The following is an 8,828-nucleotide window of genomic DNA, read 5'->3' as shown; positions in this document are numbered from 1 at the left end:
TCACATTATTTCCCTTACAAGAGCTATTCACTCTCCTCTAGTTCTTTTTTCTTGTTTTCGCTACACGTTCTTCTCTTATTCTTGTTGTGCGTTCATTATTTTCCTCCTTGATTTCCAGTACATAGCTTCATATCGTTACGTCTCTCTGCCTGTAGTTCCTTTCCATTCTTCTCTCGTTCTTTTCTCACTCTCCTTGTTCTATTTTTTCATCTTGTTAGTCGTCCACGTTCCTCCTTTTCCCCCTTCTCCCCTCATGAGGTTGGCTGATTGTCCTCCGGTCCCTTTACAGCTTTCCCCAGGCAGGTTTCCTCTTCCTTCCCCTCTCCCATGCTCCTCCTCTTCCTCTTCCTCCCCTTTAATAGAGCCCCATCAAACAGGTTGCCTACACTTCCGTCCCTCTTTATTGTCAGCCTCCTTTCTGGCCGTCGAACAGGTGGGTATATATGTCTGCCCTTTTTTTATTGCCCGCCTCCTGTTCAGCCGTAATAAAGGAACAGAAAAGACAAAATGAATAAAATGGGTGAGAAGTATTGCTATCAGTGGTTGGTACTTAATTGTATGAGGGGGGGGAGAGAGAGAGAGAGAGAGAGAGAGAGAGAGAGAGAGAGAGAGAGAGAGAGTCAATTTTTCTTTTTTATTTAATCTCACGCTCTCAATGTGTTTCCACTTGAAAATATCGCTCAAACACTTCACACTTTCCGCTAGACATGCTCCTTTTACACTTTCTTTTTTTTTGTTTGTGTTTCCCTTCTCACTCTCTCCCTCCCCTGGTCTTAATCATCTCTCCTCTCCCTTCTTCTCTTCTCATTCTTCCGTTCTCTTACTGTTCTCCTGTTCTCTTTATCCTTTTCTCTTATCTCTTTTCATTTTCTTATCATCTTTCTGTATTTATCATCTCTCTCTCTCTCTCTCTCTCTCTCTCTCTCTCTCTCTCTCTCTCTCTCTCTCTCTCTCTCTCTCTCTCTCTCTCCGGACGTGGCCACTCACACCCAACATGGCTCACACACACATGCCAACACGCGACCTCATAAAACGCTCTCGTGTCCTCTCCCTTAATGGCTCTATCATCCTCGTCCTGCTTCCTCGGGGACACGCGGCAGGGGTGGGGGCGGTGCAGGGGGCGGCGCGTGCAGGGGCGGGGCGGCACGTGCGGGGTAAGGGCAGGGGAGGCGCGGCACTTGGCTCACTTGGGTAGATTCGGATGATAGAACAGGTATGAATGACACTCTCTCTCTCCCTTTCTCTCTCGCTCTCCCCTTGCTCTGTCTATCTATCTATCTATCTACTTCTATCTGTCTCATCTCTCGTAGTAATGGGGTGTGTGTGTAAGTATGGGAATAGGGGATTAAGTGTGTGTGTGTGTGTGTGTGTGTGTGTGTGTGTGTGTGTGTGTGTGTGTGTGTGTGTGTGTGTGTGTGTGAGAGAGAGAGAGAGAGAGAGAGAGAGAGAGAGAGAGAGAGAGAGAGAGAGAGAGAGAGAGAGAGAGAGAGAGAGAGAGAACGAACGAACGAGCGAATAAAGAAAAAAATGAAATAAGAGAAGGGAGAGAAAAAAAAGAATAAAAAACAAGGTAAGGCTAAATAATAACATCAGGAATTAAATAAATGAATAAGAGTAACAACAAATATAAGAGAAAGACTAACCGATAAATAGACAGACAGACAGACAGAGAGACAGACAGACAGACAGACAGATCGCCCTCATGATAACTAATTGGTCATGGTGCGTGGAGGGAATTTAATGCGTGGTTTTAGTCCTCAATTCAATCACGGGGACGAGGGCGAATCGATGAAGGGGAGTCTTGTTTGTTGGGTAAGCAAGAGACTTTGAAAGGGTCGTGTCCTCAAACATTTCGGCGCTCAAGTTCACATATTTGACAAGGCTTTCGTAGGAGTTGTGGGCATTTTCAGGGGTAGTTCTATGATCCTATATGGTAGTTCGACCCTTCTTCTGTACCCTGAACCTAAGGAAACACTCACTAGAACCCGACTAATCTCTTTTTCAGGGTTATTTATATTTTTAAACGTCTCGGGACCAAAGCACATATATTTGACAAGGCTTTCGTAGGAGTTGTGGGCATTTTCAGGGGTCGTTCTATGACCCTGGTAGTAGTTCGACCCTTCTTCTGTACCCTGAACTTAAGAAAACACTCACTAGAACCCGACTAATCTCTTTTTCAGCGTCTGAGCGTTATTTATATTTTTAAACGTCTCGGGACCAAAGCGCATATATTTGTCAAAGCTGTCATAGGAGTTTTGAGCATATCCAGGGGTAGTTTTATGATCCTGGTGGGAAATGACCCTTCTTCTGTACTATGAACCTAAATAAACATTCACTCACCGATTGGTCTCCATTTTGGCCTTATAAAATAGCCGATGTGAGGTGTGTACCGTAGGAGTTTGGGGCATTTTCAGAGGTAGTTCTATGACCCTAATGGTAGTTCGACCCTTCTTCTGTACCGTGAACCTAAGGACGCTCACTAGAACCTGACTGATCTCTTCGGCCTTTGGAAAGAGCTGATGTGAGGGATGGAAGCGATTGACAATAGCTATCTTTACCCCGTTCTCATTTCCCTTTCCCACGATGGCAGGGACGGCGGCGGTGGCGGCGGTGGTGGTGGTGGAGGAGGGGCACGAAAACATTTTAAGAGATAATCACAACCACTTATTTCCCACGCTGATTGAAAGGGTTAAAAGGGATAATATTTGAAGGGGAAATATTGTCACGGTAATCATCGTCACGTTTCGGGGGCTGGTGAGAGGGTGACTATGATAATATATTGAAATGGAGGGAAATGCACTACACTTTTTATACAATGAGAGAGAGAGAGAGAGAAAATGGGCTAGAAAGATGGCATTATTTAGAAGGTAATCACTCATTCTTGTGATGGATAATAATAATGATAATGATAATAATAGTAATAATAATAATAATAATAATAATAATAATAATAATAATAATAATAATAATAATAATAATAATAATAATAATAATAATAATAATAATAATAATAATAATAATAATAATAATAATAATAAATAAAAATAATAAAAAGATGATAACTTACTCATTTTTTGCGTTTTCTTTCTCTCACGGTACTAAAAAGAAATCTCAGAGTATATGATTTTAACACACACACACACACACACACACACACACACACACACACACACACACACAATCATTAATTCCATCAACAAAATAATTAGACGAAGCAGAAAAAAAATCAAAGAACAAGAACGAAGACAAAATGGAGACTTAGGAGGAGGAGGGGAATGAGGATCAGGAGGAGGAGGAGGAGGAGGAGGAGGAGGAGGAGGAGGAGGGGTAAAGCGTGCCGTGTTATCCTTTCATTCAGGTTATTCACTACATGAGTTTATTAATTGGCAGCGAAGAGAGTCAACAAGGCATCGATTACACGCTCTCTCTCTCTCTCTCTCTCTCTCTCTCTCTCTCTCTCTCTCTCTCTCTCTCTCTCTCTCTCTCTCATCCGTATGCGTATATTTCAAAGCTTGTAATAAGGTTAAATTTTTACCTATAATAATAATAATAATAATAATAATAATAATAATAATAATAATAATAATAATAATAATAATAAAACAGTTTCCTGGGAGCTTTCTTTAAATCTGCAGGACGTTATTTTTTAAAGGATACAAAATCACATTAAAATTATACATAAAAAAAAAAATCCAGTATTAGATCCGAGATATCACATAACGACGGTACATAAAACAAACAACAAACACACGGACAATAAAGTAAATAAATAAATAAAGTCTACCTTTACTTTCTACTTATCCTTATTCCTTATTTATTCCTCCCATACTCTCTACCAATCAATCCCCTTCTTCGTTCTTCTTTACTTTCCTCCCTCCCTTCTTCCCTCCTTCCCTTCCTGTCACTTATCTCTTTACTTAAATCCACAGAGTTTTTATTGTAAAGAGGATAAGGTTGCGCACTGACCACTAATGACGGGCCAATCAACATCTCCATCGCCATTACCAAACGTGGGGGAAGAAAATGGAAGTTATCTCCCGCCATAAATAACTGTGCACACCCTTGGACTTCATATAACGAAAGGGACGCAATGAAACGGCGGACGACCGAGATAAGAGGGAGGGGGAGGGATGGGGGGGAAGGGGGAGAGAGAGAGAGAGAGAGAGAGAGAGAGAGAGAGAGAGACGGAAAAATGAATTATTAGCATTTTCCCGAAGTAGGATGGAGTACACTAACACCAGAGAGAGAGAGAGAGAGGAGGAGCACGTTGGGAAAGGCCTTCTATCATACGGAAAACCATTAGTATGTGTCTTGAAGAAGAAAACAAACACAAAAAAATGAAAAAGTAACGTCATAAAAAGAAAAGAAAAAAAGTGTAACAGACAACAATTGAACAAGAAAACAAAAAAAAAAAAAAATCATGTATATGAATCGAACGTATAGGGAGGAAGAGAGCGAAGAGGAAATTAAAAAAGTGACGACACACACACACACACACACACACACACACACACACACACACACACACGAGAAGGGATCCAATTACCGCCAAGATAATGTTTGCTCGGCCAACACAGCGCACGGGTCCGGAGCTTCGGGTTTCATTGTCTCACGCGCCGAGTTCAAAGTCTGGAGGATGGGCTTCGAAAGGGGAGGAAGGGGAAGGGATAAGGAAGGGGAAGAATAAGGGATTGGGTAATAAGATATAAAGACAGGTTAAGGGAAAGGGGGAATGAGGAAGGTGAGGCTGGGGATGAGAAGGGGAAGGGGGATGAGAAAAGAGAAACTAAGAAAAGGTAAGGAAAGAGAGAGAAAGGGAAGGAGGAGGAAAGGAAGTGAAGAAGAGGAGGGAGAAGGCAAAAAGTGGGGAATGAGGAAGGGGAAAAAGTGGGGATGAGGAGAAATGGTCGTGAGAGAGAAGGGGAAGGAGGGGAAGAAAAGGGAGAATGAGGGGAAGGTAAGGGAAGGGAAGGGAAGGGATGGGGAGGGAAGGGAAAGAAAGGGATGGGAAGGGAAGGAAAGGGAAGGGAAGGGAAGAGATGGGGAGGGAAGGGAAGGGAAAGGAAGGGAAGGGAAAGGAAGGGACGGAAGAGGAAGGGAAGGGAAGGGAAGGGATGGGAAGGGAAGGGACGGAAGAGGAAGGGAAGGGAAGGGAAGGGAAGGAAAAGGCAATGAAAACAGATATGAAAGGGGAGACCATGAAATTGCGGAGGAAAAGGGGAAAATGAGAGAGAGGGGACGGGGAAGTGTTTGAGAATGGAAGGAAAAAAAGAGAGGGAAAGGAAGAGGAGGAGGAGGAGGAGGAGGAGGAGGGATGCAGATGTGAGTAAGTGCAAATTTGTCAACGGCGGAGGGAGATAACATTGGAGGGGGGAAGAATGGTGAGATTGATTGATTTATGGAGGAAGAAGAACAAAAGGAAAGAGGAAAGGGAGACTGGGAGGAGGGTGAGAGGTAAGGAAGAGAAAAGGAACAGGACAAGAAGTAAGTAAGTAAGTAAGTAAGGAAGGAAGGAAGGAAGGAAGGATGATAATGATGATGATGAGGAGGAGGAGGAGAAAATAAGAATGAATAAAAAAATAAAACAGAAGGACAAGAAAAAAAAATTAGAAAAGAGGAGGTAGGGAAATAATGGATGATGTTCAAGAGGAGAAAGAGGACAGAAAGGAAGGAAGGAAGGAGGGAAGGAAGGGGAAGAAGAGGTGGATAAAAGTAGGAAGAATACAAGGAAGAAGAGAAACAGGAGAAAAGTAAGGAAGTAACCAGAAAAAATGAATGAATATAAGACGGAATGAAGGAAAGAAAGAAGTATTGAAAAAAAGAAGAAATAAAGAAGCTAAATTAATACGAAGAACAGAATTACCCTCTTATAACATTGCCACAACGACTCAGAGATGATTGAACAGAAAATAATAACTGTTAGAAAAATCATTATATACATGTATCCATTGCGCTCTTCTCCTCCTCCTCCTCCTCCTCCTCCTCCTCCTCCTCTTTCCTTTCTTCTTTTCCTGTTCCTTCTCTTGAACATTATCCATCATTTCCTTCCCTCGTCTTTTTCTTCTTTTTCTTATTCTTTCTCGTTATTCTGTTTTTTTATGCATTATAATTATTTTTCTTCTCCTCCTCCTCCTCCTCCTCCTCTTTTCTTTCTTCTTTTCCTGTTCCTTCTCTTGAACATTATCCATCATTTCCTTCCCTCTTCTTTTTCTTCTTTTTCTTATTCTTTCTCGTTATTCTGTTTTTTTTTTTTTTTATCCATTATAATTATTTTTCTCCTCCTCCTCCTCCTCCTCCTCCTCCTCCTCCTCCTCTTTCCTTTCTTCTTTTCCTGTTCCTTCTCTTGAACATTATCCATCATTTCCTTCCCTCTTCTTTTTCTTCTTTTTCTTATTCTTTCTCGTTATACTGTTTTTTTTATCCATTCTAATTATTTTTCTCCTCCTCCTCCTCTTCCTCCTCCTCTTCTTCCTGCTCCTGCACCTCCTCCTCCTCCTCTTTCCTTTCTTCTTTTCCTGTTCCTTGTCTTGAACATTATCCATCATTTCCTTCCCTCTTCTTTTTCTTCTTTTTCTTCTTTTTCTTATTCTTTCTCGTTATTCTGTTTTTTTTTTATCCATTATAATTATTTTTCTCCTCTTCTTCCTCCTCCTCCTCCTCCTGCATCATGGCGTCATCGTGCGCCCTTCCGATCGTCCCGGGCCGCCCATCTGTCGCCGCGCCAGCTAATATTTATATCCTTTTTGTGTCCCCCGAGCTGATACGCGGCGTGTGTGTGTGTGTGTGTGTGTGTCCGCGGGGCCCAAGACAAACACGGAGCGACCAAAGAACACAATGAATGTCCAGCCCCCCCTCCCACCCCCCACTCTCTCTCTCTCTCTCTCTCTCTCTCTCTCTCTCTCTCTCTCTCTCTCTCTCTCTCTCTCTCTCTCTCTCTCTCTCTCTCTCTCTCTCTCTCTCTCTCTCATAGCGTTTACTCAGTACACCTTTTCACTATTTTTCCGTTTTTTACTTTTTACTTTATTTTCTATTTACGTTTTTCTTTTTCTTTATGAGGCCCCCGAACGTTATGGCGCAGCTAAGTCTTTTATAGTGGCGCCATCTTGCTGACTGACTTTTGCCTGGCGGACTGAGTTGAGTGGCTGAGTAACCGCGTGCCTGATTGAGTGAATGAGTAACTGTACGACTAACTGACTGATTGACTGAGACATTTCCCTTTTCCTGTATTGCCCCATTCATTTCACTGCTCTACCTACTCCCCTTTCCGACTCTTCATCGTCTTTCTTATTCCTTCATTTCCCTCTTCAGTCTACACAAACTTCAATTCCAGTGTTATTTTTTCATTCTTCCAATCATCCGTTCACTAATTTCTCTTTGTGTACTTTATCTCACTTTCCTATTTACCCCGAGCAACCTAATATTTCTACTGTTCTTATGCCTTCTACTCCTCCATTCCCTCTTTTTTCTACTCTTCTTAATTTCACTTTACTTCTCATTCCAATGTTTTTTAGTCTATTCAGTCCTTGCTTGTCTCTTTCTTCCTTATCTAACTTTCCTCTCACACCTAACCTCCCTTCGCCTCCTCTTCCTCCTCTTCTTCTTCCTCCTCCTCCACAGCCGCGCTCATTAACTAAAACAAACAGAAGCAAAAAGGTGACACACACGGAGGAAGGGAAGAAGGGGAAGGGAGGAGAGGGGTAGAGGAAAGGAAGGAGAGAAGAAAGGTTTCCAAGTTCATGGTAAACCGATTCCAGTTCCTCTTTTCAGGGGTGACCAAAGTAAACGAACCCTTTCCCCTCCCCTTCGTAAATCCCTTCCGTCTCCCCTTTCTCCCTTTTTACCTATTTTTCCTATTCCTCTTTTTTCCTCAATTTTACTCTTCCCCCTTCATTCCCTCCTCCTCATTCCTTCCTTTCTTCTCCTATTCCTCCCCATCGTAAATACCCTCCCGTTTCCCCTTTCTCCCTCTTTACCTAATTTTCCTATTCGTCTATTTCCCTCAATTTTACTCTTTCCCCTTCATTCCCTCCCTTTATCAAGCCTTTTCGCTATTTCTGCATTATTTTCTCGTATATTCATTTTCTCTCCTTTCCTTACTAATCTTTGTTATTCTCTTTTCGTTCAGTATTTATCATTTTTCCTTTTTCTCTTCATTCTCTCTTATCTCCTCCTTCTTTTTTTCTAATGTCTTTTTCGTTTTCTCTTCTTTATTCCTGTGTCTTTATTTTCTTCCTCTTCCTTTTTTTCTTTATCTTGCTCCTCAATATTCTTTACTTTTTTTCGTTCGTTTTTTCCTCTTTTTGTTGACCCGTGTGTGTGTGTGTGTGTGTGTGTGTGTGTGTGTGTGTAATACTATGCCCCTAATATCAACGGACACACAATCTATAATACCTTCGGCAAACAAGAATAATAGTAATCTCCTTTTCCCCCAAACCGTCGCTACTTTTCCTCATATTTTCATATTTTCTCTTTTTCCCGTTTTCCTGGTGAAGACTTTAACTTCTTCACTCTTAACCTTACATGAGGCGAGTACGGGAGTTTCAAGACAATATTAATATTAATGAGACGTATTGAATTTCCATATAAATGACTTTTCTTATATTTTTCTCCTCATACTTTCATACTTTTCAAATTTTCCTGGTGAAGAATTTAACTTATTACATTTCACTCTTTACATTAAACCTTCCACGCGGCAAGGATGGGCGTGTCAAGACAATGATAGTGAGACTTGTATTGAAGTTTCATGGTATCTATAAATGTCTGTTTCCTTATATTTTTCCCCCTATAGGATCAGATTTAGGGACACTTTCTGTTTTGGCGTTTATGGG

The sequence above is a fragment of the Eriocheir sinensis genome, chromosome 21 (assembly GCF_024679095.1).
Source record: "Eriocheir sinensis breed Jianghai 21 chromosome 21, ASM2467909v1, whole genome shotgun sequence".
Lineage (NCBI taxonomy): Eukaryota > Metazoa > Arthropoda > Malacostraca > Decapoda > Varunidae > Eriocheir > Eriocheir sinensis.
This window is presented reverse-complemented; position numbering follows the sequence as displayed.